Raw genomic sequence first — 21,045 nt, 5'->3', positions numbered from 1 at the left:
GGAAAGCTGAGTTTTTCTTTAAAGAGAGTTTTTTGAGTGTCTGTGCCTTGCCTTAGTTGACTTTTATTGCATACTGAGAGTTGGATCTAGCTGGTATTCTGGGGATGGTAAATATTGGACAAGAGAGTCTTTGATGAGCCTGGAAGTAAATGATAATTACTGGTAAGCTCACGGTAAGAAAAAAATCTGTGTGTGTGTGTGTGTGTGTGTGTGTGTGTGTGTGTATCTCCAAACTGATTTAACTGTGGGGGATGAGTAATCAGGCACACAAGTCTATAAAGAGCTTCTTTAAAGAGTCTATAAAGAACTTCCCTAACTAGGAGTTCACTGCCCTGAATTTTATTAATGGAAGAAGGGCTCATTATACCATTAGTTGTATGTGGCCATTTAAATTAAAATTAATTAGAATTAAAAATTCACTTTCTTAGCTCCACTAGCCTCATTTCCAGTGATCAGCAGCCACATGTGGGAGGTGGAGACCATGGTAAACAGCACAGATATGGAGCTTTTTTCTCTGATCACAGAAAGGGCTGTGGGGCAGTGTTGCCGTAGGTCAGTATTTCGTAAAATAGCATCCGCCTCTCCACTTGCATCTGAACCATCTGGTAAGAGGGCGCTTGGTGAGAGGAAGATTTCTGGGCTCCGTGCCAGGCAGATTGCACCAGAAGTTATTTGGAGGTGGGCTGGGAATCTGCATTTTGAAAAAATACATCTCCCTGATGTTTTGAATGTACATTTAAGTCTGAGAAGCACAAGAAAGACAGAAAAGGATAAAGACACTGGGGGTAACAAGAAATAGGCTAAAAGTGTTTGACGGGACCCATTGCCTGTCACAGAATAATCAGGGATGACAGTCAATTGGGTCTACAAGGCAATGGATGATTCATATCTGAGGTCATCACTCCATTGTCAGGGAAGCCTTCAAGGACACACTCATTATGAAAAGTTCCTTTGAAGGATCTGCTAGGTGGGCTCAGGGGAGATAGCATCATGAAATTGCAAAGGAGGACCCAATCAATGGTGTATGCCCTTTCCCTCCAAAGTTTCCATGCAACCCGTCACTGTTGTGCATGCTTTTCTGTCCTCATGTCTAACAATGAAAACCGTCTCACCCTGAATCCACAGGGTTGTATATAAATTTTGTATGTGCAGTTCCTTGGTGTCACTTTTGTTTCCTTTTCAAGTTATAGCACGAAACACTACTTTATAAAATATTCTGTAGCAATGATCCCTTAGATGTTCTCCATGAGATTTGATCCAAAGGAGAAACCGTCTTTCTAGCGGTGTTGGGTTTATCCACCCATCATCTCATTGCCCCTGCTCTACCCTTTCTTCCTCCTCTCACACCATTCCTCTCCGGGGTGGTTGTTTGCTCCTCTCAGTTGCTGGAACTCATCCCATTCTTTGCACATTCTGTTCCCTCAGCCTGGAACAGTCTTCTCCTATCCATGGGAGAGTAGGCTTCTCATGGCCACTCTCATCATCTCGCAGGCGTCTCTGCAGATAACTTGTCTTCAGAGAAGTTTTCCCCACCAGCTCATCTAGGTAGGGTTTCCCCTACCTCCTTGTTTCCTGTCCCTGAGCCTGGCTCTCACTTTTGTTGCTTTGGGAATAAGAAAAAGGTGAATTTTAAGAGCCACAGAGATCGATTTACAACAATGAAGGCAGAGAGGGATGTAGAACAGCAAGTGGACAGAAGCAGAAAAGAGAGGAAGACAAAGCCAGGGAGAAAGCACAGAAACAGAATGAGCAACAGGGGGCACGAAGAGATGGAAAGTTAGAGAACCCCCCAACACCTACTAGAGAGGGCCAAAGATGAACGTGGCACCCTGCTGAGTGAAATAAGTCAATCTGTTTTCTGAAAGGTACTGCTCCTCTGAAAGTTCGACTTTTTATGATTTACAGGAAAATGAAATGTAAGTCCTCGCGACTGATGGACGAACTGGCTTCGTCTGGAGCTGGGCTTTCCGAGAGGGTAGCTGCTCAGCCCGGGAGGCTGCTCAGATCAAAGGGACGTGTGTCTTAAATGCAAATAAAGCACCAGGCTGGATTTTGAAGATTTAGGGGTGGGGGGGGGGAAGAAGCTGTAACATAGCTCATTGATAACTTTTACATTGATTACATGTTGAAAGTGATAGCATTGAGGGCATATTGAATTAAGTAAAATCAAAATTAACCTTCTTTCCTTCCTTCCTTCCTTCCTTCCTTCCTTCCTTCCTTCCTTCCTTCCTTCCTTCCTTCTCTCTCTCTCTTCTTTCTCTCTCTTACTTTCTTTTTTTTAATGTGGCTACTAGAAAATTTAAAATAATGGATGTGGTCTGTGTTGTTTTTCTGTTGGCTAGTGCTATCCTAGATCCTCGCCCTGTCCAGGTCCCATGACTGTGGCTAGACATTTATGCACAAGACTGTGAAAAAGACAGAGCAAGTGTCCCTCCCTTCTCTCTGGAGTGAAGCCTCTATTCGTCCCCCTGTCCCTTCCCTACGTCTCCTGTGATCGGAGGAGCCCCATCTGTGGCTTGTCTAGGTTTGCTCATTAAGTGGCAGTGTGTACAAAGCCCCTTTGAGGCCACCCTTCCTGTCACCCAGCCCGGGGCCTTGGGCGTGGACTATTCAGGGCCAGGCAGCCTTTTCTTGGAAGCGCTGAGCTGCCTCTTGGAACAGCCACTCACCAGGTGATTCTTTGCGGCTCCCAGTTCCTAAGAACTTCTTTCGAAAGCAGAAATGTTTCAAGTGAGTTTGGACAGACAAGTGTATTTACTGGAACAAATATTTTGCTCTTTGTCATCCCTCGATTATATCTGGCTACACTTTTCTCTCTGAACTGAGTCGAGAGAGAACGAGTTCATTTAAAGCTTGAAAATATTCATCTTCTCTTTCATTCTGGCCCTGTCTTCCTCTCAACAGCAATGTTCGTGCTTGGCTCAGAGCCTGCTTCTTCCACTTGTGCACACTTTCTCTCCTTGGTTTGTTTTCCAGAACAATTTCGCTTCCCTTTGGCCTGTGTTCGACTCTGGTTTCTATAAATCAGTCTATCTTATGATGATGATGATAATGATGATGATGATGATGATATGGCATGGGGAAGTACTTTCACATAACTTGATCATTTGATGGGTATATGGGATCTTTGAGGTGGGGTTGGGAAAAAGAGCTTTGTGTGCAGTCACCACAGAATGAGTGCTACTCTGGAGTATATTCAGCGTGAAGAGCTTTTCCAAATTCATGTCACTTAATATGTCCCATAGCTTCATCAAGCAGATGCCATCCCCTCAGAACAAACTGAGGCTCAGAGCAATGAAATATCTCCCCCCCGCCCCACGGTCTTGCAGCTAGCCAGTGATGGAGCACAGATTTGGGTCTAGGTCTCTGGACTCTAAAGTCTATGCTTTTTGAACTTGGCCACAGCAACTTCTTGCAAGATACATCCATGAAGGCAAGAGATACAAAAGCAAAAATGAACTATTGGGACTTCATCAAGATAAGAATCTTCTACACAGCAAAAGAAACAGTCAACAAAACTAAAAGACAACCTACGGAATGGGAGAAGATATTTGCAAATGACCTATCAGTTAAAGGACTAGTATCCAAGATCTATAAAGAACTTATTAAACTCAACAGCAAAGAAACAAACAATCCAATCATGGAATGGGCAAAAGACATGAAGAGAAATCTCACAGAGGAAGACATAGACATGGCCAACATGCACATGAGAAAATGCTCTGCATCACTTGCCATCAGGGAAATACAAATCCAAACCACAATGAGATACCACCTCACACCAGGGAGAATGGGGAAAATTAACAAGACAGGAAACAACAAATGTTGGAGAGGATGTGGAGAAAGGGGACCCTCTTACACTGCTGGTGGGAATGTGAACTGGTGCAGCCACTCTGGAAAACTGTGTGGAAGTTCCTCAAAGATTTAAAAATAGATGTGCCCTTCGACCCAGCTGTTGCACTGCTGGGGATTTACCCCAAAGATAAAGATACAGATGCAGTGAAATGCCAGGACACCTACACCCCAATGTTTCTAGCAGCAATGTCTACAATAGCCAAACTGTGGAAGGAGCCTTGGTGTCCATCGAAAGATGAATGGATAAAGAAGCTGTGGTCTATGTATACAATGGAGTATTACTCAGCCATTAGAAATGACAAATACCCCCTATTTGCTCCGATGTGGATGGACATGGAGGGAATTTTGCTGAGGGAAATAAGTCAATCAGAAAAGGACAAACGTTATATAGTCTCATTCATTTGGGGAATATAAAAATTAGTGAAAGGGAATAAAGGGAAATGAGAGAAAATGAGTGAAAATATCAGTGAGAGTGACAAAACATGAGAGATATCTAACTCTGGGAAATGAACAAGGAGTAGTGGAAGGAGAGGTGGGCGGGGGGGGTTGGGGTGACTGGGTGATGGGCATGAGGGGGGCACTTGGTGGGATGAGCACTGGGTGTTATGCTATATGTTGGCAAATTGAACTCCAATAAAAAATTTTAAAAAAATAAAGCAAATAATTTAAATATGAAAAATAAATAAATAAAGTCTGTGCTTTTAACAATTCATGTCCTCCATGTGTTCATACCAGGACCACAAGTAAGGACACGGTAGCACAAAGAGTTTAAGACTTGTAATTGTTCAGGTTCAGGTGTTAGCAAACCCAACTGAAATTGGATTTCACACAAAAGGAAATGCAATATAACTGAAAGCTTGACAATGTGGGTGAGGGGGTTCAGGCAAGTGTTGATCTAGGAGCTCAGTGTTTTTAAAGAATGTGATCTTACCGTTTTAAATTTCTCAGTCACTCAGCAAACACTCATTAGTACTGACTGCTAACCCAACACTGTGCTAGATTCTGGATATGGATAAGATCTGGTCCCAGCCAGGGAGGCCTCGGCTCCTAAAGAGTCTGATAGTTGGAACAAAATCCCAATAGAGCTTGGTATCTGTTCTCTCTCTCTCTCTCTCTCTCTCTCTCTCTCTCGCCCTGTTTTAGATACTTTAACACTACATTACAGATACAATTGAGTGTTCTGGTGAACCCCTCCATCCTTCCCTAATATGTAGAAGAGATATAAATGGACCTACTCTGGATGCACTGTGTTTAGAAGCTTGTAATCTTATTCATTTGGCCCCTACCAAGTGTTCAGGGCCCCCTCTGCGCTAATGTGGTGGTTTTTGAGGAATTCCATGTGGTTTTCTGTGGTCTATGAAGCAAAATTTTAAAACTAGTTTTTTAATTATTAACTTTTTTATTAGACTATAACGTACATGCAGAAGAAATGCACATATCATAAAGCAGGATTCAGTGAATTTTCACAAAACAATCCTTGGAAACAATACCCAGATCAAGAAATAGAACATTCCAGTCCCTTCCCTGGTCTTGACCATGCCAACAAGAATGGTGTGTTCTGCTTTCAACACCATAGATTACTTTCGCTTGTTTTCTACTGTATCCAAATAGAATCATATAGTGTGTACTCTACTGGGCATAGCATCTTGAATTCGATATTATGTTTGCAAGACTTCTGCTTTAGTTTTCATGGCAGTTTAATAGTTCATCTTATGACTATCCCATAATTCATTTAATTGATCTTGTATTGTTAGAAGTAATTAGGCTGTTTGTAACTTTTGCTTCAATGTTTTCTTTTTCTTTTTGTTTTATTTATTGGGAATCAATGCATTTGCCCAAAGCAATGATAGAGTATTGATTAGACTGTATAGCTTGGAAGCTTGAAAGCAACAGAACCAACCCTGGCTTGCTCCAGACAGTGGTGGGTTCATCAGAGATGCTCAGAGAACTGAAAAGAAGGCTGAGGAGTCAGGCGAGAAGACGTGGTGGGCAGTCATGCCATCCTACCAGGTAGTATCTGGCAATACACAGCGACAATCCACCGAAGGGAAATTGGAGTGGGAAGAGGCTGGATGGTCAAAAACCAATGTCCCTTCTGGTGCACCTTTTAACTCTGCAGGAACCTGGGGTTGAAAGAGATGTTTGGGGGAAGAAAGTTCCTCCCAGTAGCCTGGAAACACCATATGGACTGGCTTACCAATTTCTAAGACTGCCCCTGGGTTGTCTCACTGTGGCATGTTCCAGGATGGAGATATTGGGTAGGCAGGATTTCTCAAACTTTTCTTCTCCAGGAACTCCATGTGTATCACAGGAGTGTGACAGGAATCTCAGATGGGCCTGAGGGTATTGTTTTCTATTTGTCTTCAAAACCTTTATTTTGGCTTTATTTTTAAAATATGTGTGAGCTTTGCATTCCACTCCATGTATATCCATAGTTTGTATACCATAACAATAACTATGTCCTCTAAATTCTCAAATAAGTGGATACTATAGGACCCTGTTACTCAAAGTGTGGTATGTGCACCAGCAGCCTGAGCATCACTTAGGGCCTGTGAGAAGCTCAGAGTCTCAGCATTTTAACACAATCCCTAGTTGATTCACGTGCTTATGAAAGTTTGAGTAGCACTGCATTATGATTCATTCATTCATTCTTTCACTCAGCAAACATAGATAAGATGCCCATCACATTTATAGCTCAGCTTAATGCTTGGAGGAAAGGATGACGGTGACAGAAATGATGATGATAAGTGAACACTTAAATAGCCAAGTGTTGGGATGCCTGGGTGGCACAGTAGGTTAAGCGTCCAACTCTTGGTTTCAGCTCAAATTGTGATCTCAGGTTGTGAGATCAAGCCCTGCGTTAGGCTCACACTCAGTGCAGAGTCTGCTTGAGATTCTTTCTCCCTCTCGCCCTCACCCTGCTTACACAGACTCTCTCTAAAATAAATAAATACGTCTTAAAAAGTAGTGAGACATTATTTTAAGCTCCTTATATGTGTTTGCTCATCTAACCATCATCATGAACTGTCCTTGGAGACAAATTCCACCATATTCTCCATTTTACAGATAAGGAAACTGAGGCAGGGAAAATTGGTTAACTTACCCAAGATGATGCATCAGAGCTTAGATTCAAACCCATGAAGCCCAGCTCTGGAGTTCTTGTCTTTCATCATTATGTTCTAGATAAGACAGGGATCTACCCTAGAAGACCATGGCCACTGCCATTGCAGGGTTACTTTTCCCTACAAAATTCCTAGGATCTTCTATCTAAAATACATATCCTGTTCTGAGCTTCGCACATCTAATTGTTTTTCTTCAGTGATTTGTTGGGGACCCAGCTAGGCATTGTTCTGTGGATTCATTCTCTGAGGATGATGACAGCCCACCCTCAACCACTCACACCTCTGCTTTTCTACACAAGCTCCTTCTGCCTGGAGATCCCAGGTCTCCCTCTACCTCTGATCCCTTGATGGGACCTCTTGTGACTTTATGCTCATCCTCATTGCACTGTGTTTTTCTCTTTGGGTCCTCTCATTCTTCTCTTCTTGCCTGGCACTTACTACATCTTTTCAAATACCACCCAAGTCTGTAAACCTCTTGTTAACTTACATGCACATGCACACACCCATGTTCACTCATATGTACATGCAGATGCATGTGCACTTCTAATTCATTCATAGCATCCTACTTACTCACATACTTACACTATTGACACACACACATAACACACATCCATCTATCCAATACACATTCACTGACATACCACTCATTCACATACACACTCAAACATGTATAGAAACACACAACCCTATACACTTTCCTTGACAAATTCACTCAAACACAGATTTGTACACTCACACACACCAGCAGATTCTCTATCATAGACACATATCGGGGCCTTGTTGGCTGCCATTCATAAAGAACTTTGCAATGATGTCAGAGAGGAAAAGTTCAAATGAAAATCAGATCCGGTAATTACAGGATTTTCTACACGCACATTTTTTTTTTTCCAGGGCTGGACTTGAAAATGAAAGAGGCCCAGGAGATGAGAGCCTTTCCTGGGGGTTGGGAAGTAAGTAAAAAAACCACATTTAAGGGAGTGAGAAAAACTCCCTAAACTGTTCTTAAGAAATGCTTGATGAAGAAGAGAACTGGAGACATAACTTTGTTGTCAACCATTAGGTTTGATGTTTGCGTTGTTGAGTGGTGACATTTTGTGGGTTTTTCAAGGACAAAGCCAAAGTCTTTCCCTTTTAAGGCCTTGTTTCATCTAGGGCAAAACTCTGATTATCATCCAGATCAATTCCTTTTTGCAAACATCTCAAGTATCTAATATGTACTGAACATTGGATAAGCCACTTGGAGTACACAGATAACTAAGGGATGTCTACAATGGTAGGGGAAATAGGTAAGTATAAGCCAGATGAACTAGTTGCAAGGGGTTGAAAACTAGCTGAAGCTAGTAAGGGTGTCTGGCTTCAAACACTGCTGGATCCAGGAGCTCAGAGAGATAGTTATCACATAATCACACTAAAGGGGTGACACTCTCAGATGTGATCACTTGGGCTGCAGGATGGGGAATAGACTGGGACAAGAGTAGAAGCTGGAAGGCCAGTTTCAAAGGGAGGCCACTACAGTGGTCCAGGGAGAAACACATGGTGGCTTGAGCTAGGTGTGAAGCTAGAAATAAGTGAATGGATATGGGAAACAGAGATGAGAAAAAGTGCAAACACTTGGTAGTGGAGGATGGCAGGTGCAGGGGTAAGGAATAGGGAAGTACCAAGAGTAATTTGTAAGTTCCTGACTACCCATCTGGCTAGCTGGCTGAGATAGGTTATTTCTCTTACCTTAGCCAAGAGAGATGGGTATAAAAATTCTGAATTAGAAATCACAGTCTTTTCTTTTTCTTCACTGTTGTAATATAACTGACAAATAAAAATGTAATATATTTAAAACATACAATGTGATGATTTGATACATGGACACATTGTGAAAGGATCCCCACTACTGAGTTAATAAGCACATTCATCACCTCATGTATTCCCCCCCCCCTTTTTTTTTGTGGTGAGAACTCTTAAGTTCTACTCTCTTAGTAAATTTCAATTATACAACAGAGCAGGGATCCCTGGGTGGCGCAGCGGTTTGGCGCCTGCCTTTGGCCCAGGGCGCGATCCTGGAGACCCGGGATCGAATCCCACGTCGGGCTCCCGGTGCATGGAGCCTGCTTCTCCCTCTGCCTGTGTCTCTGCCTCTCTCTCTCTCTCTCTCTGTTACTATCATAAGTAAATCAAAATTAAAAAATAAAAACTGTTATTATACAACAGAGCATTATCAAATATAGTCACTGTGTCATATGTTAAATCCTCAGACCTGATTCATCTCATAACTGAAAGTTTGTAACTTTTTAGCCAGTGTCTCTATTTTCCCCACCCCAACCCCTGGCAACCACCATTTTATCCAATATGGGTTCAACTGTTTTTAATTAAAAAGATTTTTTTAGATTCTGCATATTAAGTGAGATCATGCAGTACTTATCTTTGTCTGGATTCTTTCACTTAGCAGAATGCTTTCCAGGTTCATCCATGTGATTGTAAATGGCAGGATTTTCTTCTTTTCTAAGGCTGAATGATATTTTATTTCAGGTATACACCACATTTTATTTATCCATTCACCCATTGATGTGCATTTAGGTTGTTTCCATGTCTCGGCCATTGTGAATAATGTTGCAATGAACACAGGACATTGGATATCTCTTTGGGAGAGTGACTTCATTTTCTTCCTATATATATGCAGAAGCAGGATTGCTGGATTGTAGGGTGGTTCTATTTTTAATTTTTTGAAGAAACTCCGTATTATTTTCTACAGTGGCTGCACCAGTTTGCACTCCCACCAACAGCACCCCAAGGTCCTCTTTTTTCCACATCCTTACCAACTCGTGGTATTTTCTGTTTCTTGATAACAGCCATCCTAACAGGTGTGATGTGATATCTCACTGTGGTTTTGATTTTCATTTCCCTAATGATGAGTGATATGGAGTACCTTTTCATATATCTAATGGTCATCTGTATGTCTTCTTTAGGAAAAAAAATGTCTATTCCAGTCCATTTTGTAATTGGGTTTTTTATTGATTAACTAATTAATTCTTATTTTTGCTACCAAGTTGTAGGAATTCCTTGTATATTTTGGATATTATCCAATAAGTGGTTGCCAAATATTTTCTCCCATTCTGTAAGTTGTTTTTTCATTTTGTTGGTTATTTCTAAGTGTCCATCCAACCAGGAAGTGTATAATCTCTACATCAGGGGGGCAGTTTTGTTTTATTTTTTCAGGAAATCCCCACAGGAGTCATGAGAGTCAAGGATGAGGGAAATTATGCTAACAGAGTGGTATTAGTCATAGTAGCAACGGTAACAGTGGGAGGCATCATATAGCTGCTAGGAGCACAGGATCTACATACAGCCAGCCTACCTACTTGCATTCAAGTCTCAGTACAGTCTCTTACTAGGTAGTTGACCTTGGGCAAATGACTCTCCTCTCCTGTTGCTTCGCTTCCTCATCTTTAAAATGGGGTGGAGTTGCCAATCTCAGATAATTGTCCCAAAGATTAAATGAGACAATACATGCAAAATGTCTAAACTCACATGTACATATAGTAAGCACTCAATAAAGATGAGTTATAGTCATTATTATCATGTACACCTTTCTCACAGATGGTGTGGTGTGGTGATAGTGGAGGTCACCCTAGCTGCTCATTTTTCTTGACCTTGATATGAAAGACTTTTGCATTTCCCCACCACTTGGAATTAGGAATAACCATGGCCAAATGATTTACTTTGGCCACAACATGTAAGTAGAAATGATGTGTCACTTCTCAGTGGAAGTTTTATTTCATATATTATTATTTCTAAGTATGTATGTATATATGTATGTATGTATGTATGTATGTATTTATTTATTTATTTGAGAGAGAGAGTAAGTAGAAGAAGGGAGAGGGACAAGCAGACTCCGAACTGAGCAAGGAGCCCTATATGGGGCTTGATCCCATGACACTGAGATCATGACCTGAGCCAGAATCAAGAGTTGGATGCTTAATCAACTGGGTCACCCAGGAACTCCTAGGTGGAAGTTTAAAGCCAGTACGCAAATTATCACATCTATCGTCCTCTCTGACGTGGTGACCTGCAAGATTCTGGATGTTGGCTACTTTGTCAGTCCAGTACCAGAATGAGAACATAAGGAACAGAGTCCTCGGGATCCCTGGGTGGCGCAGCGGTTTAGTGCCTGCCTTTGGCCCAGGGTGCAATCCTGGAGACCCGGGATCGAATCCCACGTCGGGCTCCCAGTGCATAGAGCCTGCTTCTCCCTTTGCCTATGTCTCTGCCTCTCTCTCTCTGTGTGTGACTATCATTAAAAAATTAAAAAAAAAAAAAAAAAGGAACAGAGTCCTCAGCTGACCTGTGATAAAAAATATCCTGTGAATGGAAAATAAAGCTTGGCTGTTTTAAGGTCCTGAAACTGGGGCCTGTTTGTTACTGCAGCAAAATCCATCCTATCTTGACTGACACAATGATGGGCACTAGAAACCAAACCATAGGAACCTTTGTTCTTCAAATAAATATTTCAGAGGTTCATACCTCCATCACATTTTACAATGATCCTATTATATAGGTCCAAATAAAGATGAGGGGGGAAACTTCCTTAGCTTTCGGAAAGAAATTCTACTTAGCTTTGAAATACTCTGAAGTGGATTCTTACTGAAAAAAAAAAAAAACTGGGCTTGATGGAAAGTGCACAGCTTTCATATATAATGAAAATGGAAGTGGGTATCACAGCATATGTGAAAAGGAAATTTATGAAAACCACAGAATGTTTTAAGAGGTTAAAGGTAAAAGCAAATGGGCTTATTATGTATCAGTTAAATAAACGTGGGCTTCTTGAACCAGAATGGGAGAAGATCTGGTCATCATCCAACTTTTCAGAGATATATTTAAAATATGACATTAGGTGCATGTGGAGGTTTTGCTTCTGTCACCATCCTAAACATAATGTCTAAGAGCAGAGACTTACTTAGAGACCAGACCGAGAAACAAATGTCTCAGAAAATTGAAATCAAACCCAGGATTCCAGGAGGGTTTGTGGATCTTAAAAAACTAGGGATTTAATCCTAATCACGATCTATGAGGTCTTTCTTCCCTCTCAATTTCAGAAATGTACTTAATGCTGCACATATTTACTACAGGCCTTGGAGATGATGTCTTTTGGGCATGAGACACTCCCAATCCTCTTTCTTGACAGAAAGTATTTTGGGGTGTGTGATTAACATAGGAATTAATTTCTAGGCTTTTGTGGCTTGGTTGCTGATGTCATCTGGTAACAGTGGAACAGATTCACAGTCTGCCGGGCACTCATGTAGGCTTGGCTGTGTTTTGCATGCCATGTCAGTGGGAATATGATTTCCTGGAGTACATGTATGCAGAGCCATGGTATTAAGTGACCATAATAGTAAAGAGCCCTGCTTTGGCAAGGGACACTTTGATTAATAAAGGCTTACATATCCTGTCTCTGTAACTAGATTCTTAGGGTAGAAGCCATGCAGTTTTTGTGAGAAGGCAGATCTGAGTTTAAATCCTGTTTTTACCACTTCCTAGCGAGGTGAACTTTAACCTCATGAGTGTCAGCTTCCTCATATGCAAAATGAAGAAGATGATGAAACCAATCTCCCGAGGTTTCTTGTCGGGATTCAAATCCCTTAGCTCAGTTTCTGATAAATAATAAGAGGACAATATAACGTATATTTACATTCTGTATACACCGTAGGGAGATGCAAAGAGCCTTGCAACACAAGTCCCAGCTTCAAACCCAAGTTTGGTTGCTGATTAGCTTGGAGGGGTCACTCCAGTCTTACCTTGGTGGTCTTTAAAAATGTGCTTTGTGACACCAGTCTTTGGTCTGTCCCTGCTTGGGTTTGTGGTATAATGTGATCATCTAGGTGATATCCTAAATATTTATCAATCCGTGTAGCATGGGGATGGACCAACTGGAACAGATGCTGGACAGATGCTGGCTCGAGCAAGTAGGATGGCCACTCTGAATATCTGCCCTGGGTGAAGGCATTCTGTAAAACATGAGACATGGCCCAGATGCAAAGGATCCATCCCTATTGTAGTTAATCCATGGGTAAAGTGAAGATGGACATGGTTTCTACAAATAATAGATATCTTGTAATATGGGCACCTCAGAAAGGGCTGAGTCAATCAAGACTCTCAGTCGAAAGCAACAGAATTCTGACTCAGTGGGATAAAGTGAAAAGGAACTTGTAAGCTTAACTTACTGGAAAAAAAAATCAGTTGATAGATTTGAATTTAGGTGTGGCTGCATCCAAAGGCTCAAATGATAGATTAGAAGCTTAGTTTTATACTATTTACTCTTCATTCCTTCTTCCCTTTGCATGGACTCCAACCTTAGGTAGGTTTTCCCTTCATATTACCCTGACAAGATGGCACCAACACTGCCAGGTTCATATACTATTCTCCTAGCTTGAAGTACACCAGAAAGGGAGCTCCTCTTTTCCCAATAGACCCAAAAAAAGACCTAGAATTACTTCCTTTACTGCCTATCAATTGTCACTTGCCCATCTCTGAACCAATCCCTATCTATTGGGATGCATGGCTTTGCTTGGCAGTGTCTGCTTCACATGTGTACTGCAGAGGTGAGAGTCTTTAACCACATGGACTGGGGGGAGAGGTACATTCCCACTGAAGGGACAAGTGGATACCAACCAAGCTAAAGCAACAGCTGTCCATTACCATGGTGTAATGCAAAGGAGTTAGGGAACTACAAGATTGTATTGTCCTTTTCAGTCTTGGCCATTCCCCATTCGTCATGAATCCATGGCCCTCAGATTAAAACAAAGACTGTTGTGTCTGAATTCCTTCCTCTAAGAATTCAGCTAGTCTACAAGGCTCTGCTTCCATTCATTAATACATGAGAACATGGATTTGTCATCCCACTTCCTTCTTGACCACAGAGGACAGCCTGGAGAAGATGCTTCAGGGTCGGGCATTGGTGGGATGTGGTGGCTGATGTCATATGGGTTTGACCTGCTCTTTAAGACTGTATTTGCAAAGCTTTGGAATCATAAAGGAAAGGAAAAACCACAACGTGATCATCCAGGCATTTCTTTCTTGCCTCTTATTTTTCCTCAAAGCTGTGGTACTTCGAGGGAAATTTAATCCTTATGTTTCTGTTTAATTTGTAGTATACTTAGGTCATCAAAATGGAGCCTATAAAGAGCCATTTGATGTCCAGGAAGAATTATGAGCTTGTATATAAGCATCTTAAAATGTGTGTGTGCTCATGCATTTGTGTGTGAGTGAATGTGTGTATGTACGTTAGCGCTTGAGATTTACCCCTTCAAAGCTCTGTGTTCCATTAGGTATGAACTCATCAGAAAATCAAGTTCAAGCCTCAAAGGTAGATAGAAAGATGTATAGAGAGACTTTACTTCTTTTCTTTTTCAGAACTACATAAAGAATAATAGAAGCATTATGCATGCTTCCTTAGGCCAGACAATCAAAGGTTGGGTGTCACTTCCAATGACAATTTTGGGTAGATTTTTCTAGATTCATTGTCTGTATTTTCTCACCTCCCACTCTTAACTCTCTCCAGTCCAGCTTACATCCCCACTTTTCCACCCATGCCCATCTCCATACTGTCCTTGAACACCTCCATGACATTGCTAAGTAAAATGGGTATGCCCATCATACTTGACCATCCAATGGATAGTTTTCTTTCTCAGGTGATGTTACCTCTCAGCAGCATATGACATGAACAAATGCACTTCTCTCTTGATACAGCTCCTCATTTGGTTTGAATAATTTCATGATTTCCCACTAAACTCCTGATTTACCTGACCTCTCTGCTCACTGCTCCTCCATCACCCTTGCCTTATCCTCCTCCTCAACACTGCCTTTAGGTATTGGAGGTCCTCTGGCCTCAGTCCCTATATTCTCTCCTGAGGTGACTTCATCCACTCCTGTGGATTCAAAGCCATCTCTGTACTAGTGGTTCCTAAATTTATATCTGTCTCCCAGGCAGCTGCTTTGAGCTCCAGGGAATATAACCAAATGGCTCTACACATGTCCACATGGGTATCTCAAAGGCACAAGAGCCATAGCACATTTAGGATTGAAGTCATCACCTTCGATCCTGATCCTCTCAGTCTGTTTGTTCCTTGGTGTTCTTGCCTTCGTGGAAGACACATTTTAGAATCTTATTCTTTTGTCTGTCTTTCATCGCCACCTTAGTCCTAGTTACCACCATTTACCACCAGCACCATTACCACCATTTCATGTCCAGGGTGTCCCATTCTCATGCTTTCTCTGCAGGTATGGCTGTCTTTTAAAGCACTAATGATGGGGGCACATGGGTGGCTCAGTGGTTGGTTGAGCCTTCAGCTCAGGGCATGGTCCTGGAGTGCCAGGATTGAGTAGCACATCAGGCTCCTCTCAAGGACCCTACTTCTCCCTCTGCCTATGTCTTGGCCTCTCTCTCTCTGTGTCTCTCATGAACAAATGAATAAAATCTTAAAAAAAAAATAAAGCACTAATGACATCTTGACATGCCGCCTCTCATGGAAGAGCTGTCAATGGTTTCCCATTGTGCTTAGGACAAAAATGAAGATCTTTCACAGTGTTTACCCTGTCCCCTTTGCATCCTGGGCTGCAGCCATTCTGGGTTCTTTTCCTTAAAATTGCCATCCTCTTCCTACAATGGGCATTTTGCACGTGCTGTTCCATCTGTCTAGAATCCTCCTCCCCCGCCCCCCGCCATGTACCTAGGTAACTCCTAGTCATCATTCTGACCTTATTGTAAGGGTCACCACTCTGGGGAAATGTCCCTTGACCTTATGTCCTAGGGCAGATGACTCTGTTTTCTGTATCCATAAAATTGTGCTCCTTTCCCTTTGAACATTTATCTTGGCTTACAATTATATTTTAATATATATGTATGAAATATGTTATCTCATATAGGACACTTGTATTTGAGGTATTAGATCATATCTTGATTTAATATTACATATAGAGAACATATTTTCATATATAACATATATATGTTAATATTTCTCATTAGACTTCGAGAACAGAAATCATGCTTGTCTTAATAGTCACTATATTTTCAGTATAGCACATTTTGGGACATATAATAGGTATTTCAAATTAGTTGAGGTTCATCAGTCTGGTGGCTTTGAAAATGCACCACTCAGATCTCCTGCTATGGGACATATTGGCTGATGGCCCCAGTTGCCTTCCCTCTGAATCCATCACCACATTTGCATAGAGATCATGCTTCCCCTGGACTGTCTCAGCCAGTAACAGCCCTTTCAAGGGAAAATGATGAAGGTCTATTCCTGTGGAATGTGTGACTCCTCTAATAGGAGGTTTGAGGACTTGTCATTGGCCTGGCCAAAATATATTGGAAATGAGCTGCAGTCCAAGACTCTTCTTACCTCATTCTGCTCCCTTTGTTCTCTCTTTGTTTCCATGGGTGCGAGACCTGCATCATGGTCTGAAGAATCACTGATTTTTCCTGCTCCCTCTCCTTCCTTTTTCAGGCATTTCCCTAGTAAATCTCTTGCAGGTCTACTCTTATTATAGTGTCTACATTTTTGGAGGACCCAAATGAACACAGTTCATACCAAGAGTGATCCAAGAAAGCAGACCGTAAGATGAGGATTTGGGATTGGCCCTCTCACAGCCTAGAAGACAAAGAGGACTCCCTCTCAAGAGGGATGTGAGTCACCGATAGTCCTTGATGCAAGGTGGCAGTCCAATTGCTGAAGATTTCATATGTGGTGACCAATATACCAGTGGAGGAGACATCATTGGAGATTTGAAAGATATGGAGGGGCAATGCTTTCTACAACAGTGGAGTTGGGTGGTTACTGAGTTACACTGATGCTCTGAAAAGGAATAATGAGAATCTGACTGTCAGTAACAAACAGTTGAAGGCTAAGTGTGAGAGTCAAGGAGTCCTTTTGGTACCTTACAAGGAGGACTGTATTTCCTGCAGTGTTTGAGAAAACCTAACCAGATATCAGACTAAGATTCTGGTAGAGTAGCAGAGCTCCAGAAAGGTTTCAGTGCTCAGCTGTGGCAAATCTTTTCCAATAATACCAGGGTCACCACTGGGAAGATCTAGGTTTCTGACATATGGGAGAGAGACATCTAGATGGATGTCCCTGAATATTTAGGCTCTCTAGACTTTGAATCCCCAGAGCTTGAAGAGTTGGCTGGCCCCTTTCTAGGAAGTGCCTGAAATTCCTCCAGGCTGGAAGATGCAGACATCTCGCCCTTGCATGATGTCTGCCACTGTCTCCTTCCCTAAGCTTCTTCAAAATGGAGATGAAGCTGGGACCCTTATTTCATCTGCTCAGCTACTATGGGCAGGTCTCGGGGCTCAGAGGCCTGGGGGAATAGATGTCCCATCCCCACCCGAGCAGTGTTACTCACCTACCTCCTCTCCTGAATGACAGGTCAATAGTGAGGGTTCAGACCCAGCATAGCCTGGGGAGAATAATGGAGGAAGAACTCAAGCTTGGTTATGGGTGAGTAGGTGAGAAAACAAAGAACTGGAAAGATTAGGTGATGTGTCAAAATCATCAAAAGGTGTGTTAGAGTTGACTTTTACTTAACTATAATATAAATCACAAAGACGGCTCTTCCTTTTACCTGGTTAGTTGCAGTGCTAAAGAGTAACTCAGAGTATATAATCCCAGCTGTCCTGGTCATCACTGTCATCATTACCAAGTCATGTTTGGCACTAGAATGCTAACTTACCTATTGAAAGAGCAGTCTGTATCAAGCCCTGTGATAAGCATTAGAACTGGCTTCATGCTTACTGCTTACAACAGCCCTGTGGGTTGTATGTGAATACTCTCTCCAGCTTCAGAAATGGAAATTGGGAATTAGAGACAAAGCATTTGCCCAACCCCACCGTGTTGACAGGCAGCAGAACGAAGATGAAACTGAAAGTCTGCCACTGGGGGTTGGAATTCTTGCCCGTGATGCTACTTCTATGAACAGACTGGAATTCTAATAAGCCCACAATATTTCAGATACTCTGTTTTTAAATTAAACCTAGCAGGAGAAAAATGACCAAATACTTTTCCCACTCCACAAATACAAACATAGCCAAGTACCTGTCAAACATTGGAAGTGTAGCCCTAACAGCCTCCCCAGCCCTCTGGTTTGACGGGATGGGCCTACCAATACTCTCATTGTTTTAGTTGGAGAAACTGAGTCTCAGGCCCCTTGAGGAGCCTGTGGGTGTTGTTGGGGCCATCACTCAGGCCTGAGGCGTCTCTGTCAGGGTTTTATTGAGCAGAGCTGCCTGCCGCCATATGCATTTAAATAATGAACAAGGATCAATACCTGTCTCTGTTCTTGTCCACATTCCCTTGATGATGGCTCAAGAACAGGAGGCCAGATTCACCACGAAACTTCAGCCTGCAGTGGAAGCTCATTATAGCCTTGCTGGAGCTAAATTTTCCTCATTGAGAACCACGAGAGACATTAAAAGGGATGATAGGAGAGGTCAGAGGGAATTCACCGGGATCTAAATCTTGAATGCCAGTGAGCTAATGCGGCTAGTTTCCATAAACAGACATCCATCCATCAACAAATGTTTATTCAATAGTCAACATCAACCCAGCTATGAGGCAGGATAGCCCAGTAGTTAAAGCGTGCTCTGGATCCAGGCAGATCTGAGGTCAAATTCCATTTCTGCCATTTACTAGCTGTGGGAATTTGGGCAGGTCCTTTTGCTTTCATCTTTTCTCCTCTCTCTTCGTTCTTCACAAATTTATGTAGGTATAGCCCAGAAAAAGTAGTGTTTATAGTGCATAATGTTCAGTGATTACATTATATATATGTAATATATATATCACATTCGTGTGTATAACCACTATTCAGATCAGGAGATAGCACCCCATAATATTCCCTCATGCTGCTTCCAGACCTATTCTCCCACCAAGAGGCAATCATTACCCTGACTTCCATCTTCCATTGGTTAGTCTTTGAAATTCTCGTACACGGCGCTACACAGAATAGACTCTTCTAGATGTGGTTCATTTCACTCAGTACAATATCTGTGAGTTTCATCTGTGTTGCTGTGCGTGTGTAGCAATAGTTTATCTCCTATTTCGACAGGGTATTCCATTGTATGAATATAGCACCACGTACTCATTCATTCTTCTGTTGATATGTGTTTGTAAATAAACATGTTAGGAACATTTCTGTGCTTTTCTTGTGACATGTGCTGTCACTTCTCCTGGGGACATAGTCAGGAGTGGAGTGGATAGGCCATTTTGCTTCTGTGTTTGGAGCTTCAGTTTCCTTATTTAATCTTCTTAGATTAAATGAGGTACGTGGCCTAACGTATATTAATCACTCCGTAATTGTAAGAATTATTCTCATTACGAGTTTTCATGCGACAAGCTTGGAGTATCCTCTTTTGACCTAACTGCTTCTCAGAAACAGTGAGAATTCTTTGATCCAGGACCCAGAGTGACTGTGAGGTTGGTTTGAGCAGCCAGGTGTTTGTGTGGGTTCTGCATGGAAAGTTGAGGTATGGCTTCATTTCCCTCACTTCCCACCTGCCCAAGGCCACAGTGGGTTCCTCCCACCCATTCTCACTAAGGGAGCACTTCTTCACCATTGACTTTATTTCATCAGATCACAGAGAGAGCCAATGCTTTGCTACCTCCCTTCAGCCAGCTAGGGCAACAGACCATGGTCTCCAAAGATGAGTTCTTTTTGTAGCTTTGTTTTCTTTTTTGAAATCGCTGCCCTAAAACAATACGTAGATTAGCCAAGTGAGATTCTAAAAGAATCAAGACACTGATGCCAAAGGAATTTGGAGTGTCCTCTTGGCCTCAACAGCTAAGAACAGGGCACGTGAGAGTCCCTGGGACCTTCCCTCCCCGCCGGGCCATGGCCATGCCCTTGAGTCTACATGAGCAGAAACTCGGGCAGACCTAAACGGATTGTGGTTGGAGTCAGAAGACAGCCTCGGAGATGTAATAAATCAAGGACGATTGTAAAGGTGCTTTGTGTTCTAGGATGTTGAAACATCTCTCTCTGCCTAATGGAACCTTCCCCAAGGCGCTATTAACTGTAGGCATAGGTTAACATGAAGAACCACTCTCTGCCCCATCCCCTTTTTCTTCTGCAAATAATGGAATAATATTTCATCTCCAAAAATAGCCTGTTGGGCTTGGAACATGTTCCTTTTCCCTCCCAGGGCTCCACGGGATTATTGGATTATGAAGCAAAGGGTTTTTTCAGGCTTGTTGGCATGGCTACCTGGTGTCAGAGGACAGAATGCCAATGTTAGCTGAAGTGCATGGACTCTCTCAGCTTTAATAGTATCAGACACCAAAGTTCCAGGCACTGTGCTGGGTGTGTTTGTGGTCTCAACTTATCCTTCCAATGACCTTATTATAAAACAAAGTCTCCCTTTCCCCTTTTCACTTTGACATAAAGAAGCAAGTGGGTCATCACCCTAGACCATGCAGTAGGAAGAAGGTAGGTGAGAATTCCACAGGCCATGCCTTCCATAGGGAAAATATGTCATTGGCAAATGGTGGTTACCATGGCTGAAGTTTAAATTTGGGATTCCTGAGATTTCCCACTGACATCTACTTACTTTCCTAAAAAGAACTATATGGTGCCCCTTCCATCTAAGCCAATGTCTGACAAAATCGAAGCTTGGTAGCTGTGGCCAAACTAACCTTCACCCAGCACTCCGCAAAATAAAATGGTGCTTCCCCCAGCCTGCTTTGTGTGTTCCTTCCCAGATGAAGAATTGACCTCTTCTCCTGATTTCCCACTTGATGGTAGAGATCTATTGCTTTGACCATCCTGCCTTCTGGACAGCCCTTCTCTGCTCCGTGCAGGAGCAGGAAATACGACGGCTTTTAGTACCAAAAAGGTATTTACACACTGTTGTAGTAATATTGTATCTCTTTATAAAATGGACTTCTCCAAAAGCAAATTAAAATAGGTTCCTCAGGTGACCCAAATGAAAACCACTATTTCCATGTTTCATTAAATCAAACTACAGAATGCAATTAAAAATATTTTACATTAAAATCTTGGCTTTGTATGTCTTTTAGAAGGTTAATACCTGGGG

The 21,045-nt window shown here is 42.2% G+C and overlaps 1 long non-coding RNA gene across 1 annotated transcript in view; it reads left to right on the top strand.

The window, feature by feature from the left end:
- Positions 1–21,045, top strand: part of LOC144299495 (uncharacterized) — a 65,622-nt gene that overhangs the window by 32,486 nt on the left and 12,091 nt on the right. Inside the window, exon 4 of the long non-coding RNA XR_013366200.1 lies at positions 7,866–7,924. This is a non-coding gene — a long non-coding RNA (uncharacterized LOC144299495). The remainder of the gene's footprint in view (positions 1–7,865; positions 7,925–21,045) is intronic.

This window comes from Canis aureus, chromosome 27, assembly GCF_053574225.1.
Source record: "Canis aureus isolate CA01 chromosome 27, VMU_Caureus_v.1.0, whole genome shotgun sequence".
NCBI classification, from domain to species: Eukaryota; Metazoa; Chordata; class Mammalia; order Carnivora; family Canidae; genus Canis; species Canis aureus.
The sequence above is the reverse complement of the archived record's forward strand: the minus strand, read 5'-3'. Positions and strand labels throughout refer to the sequence as shown.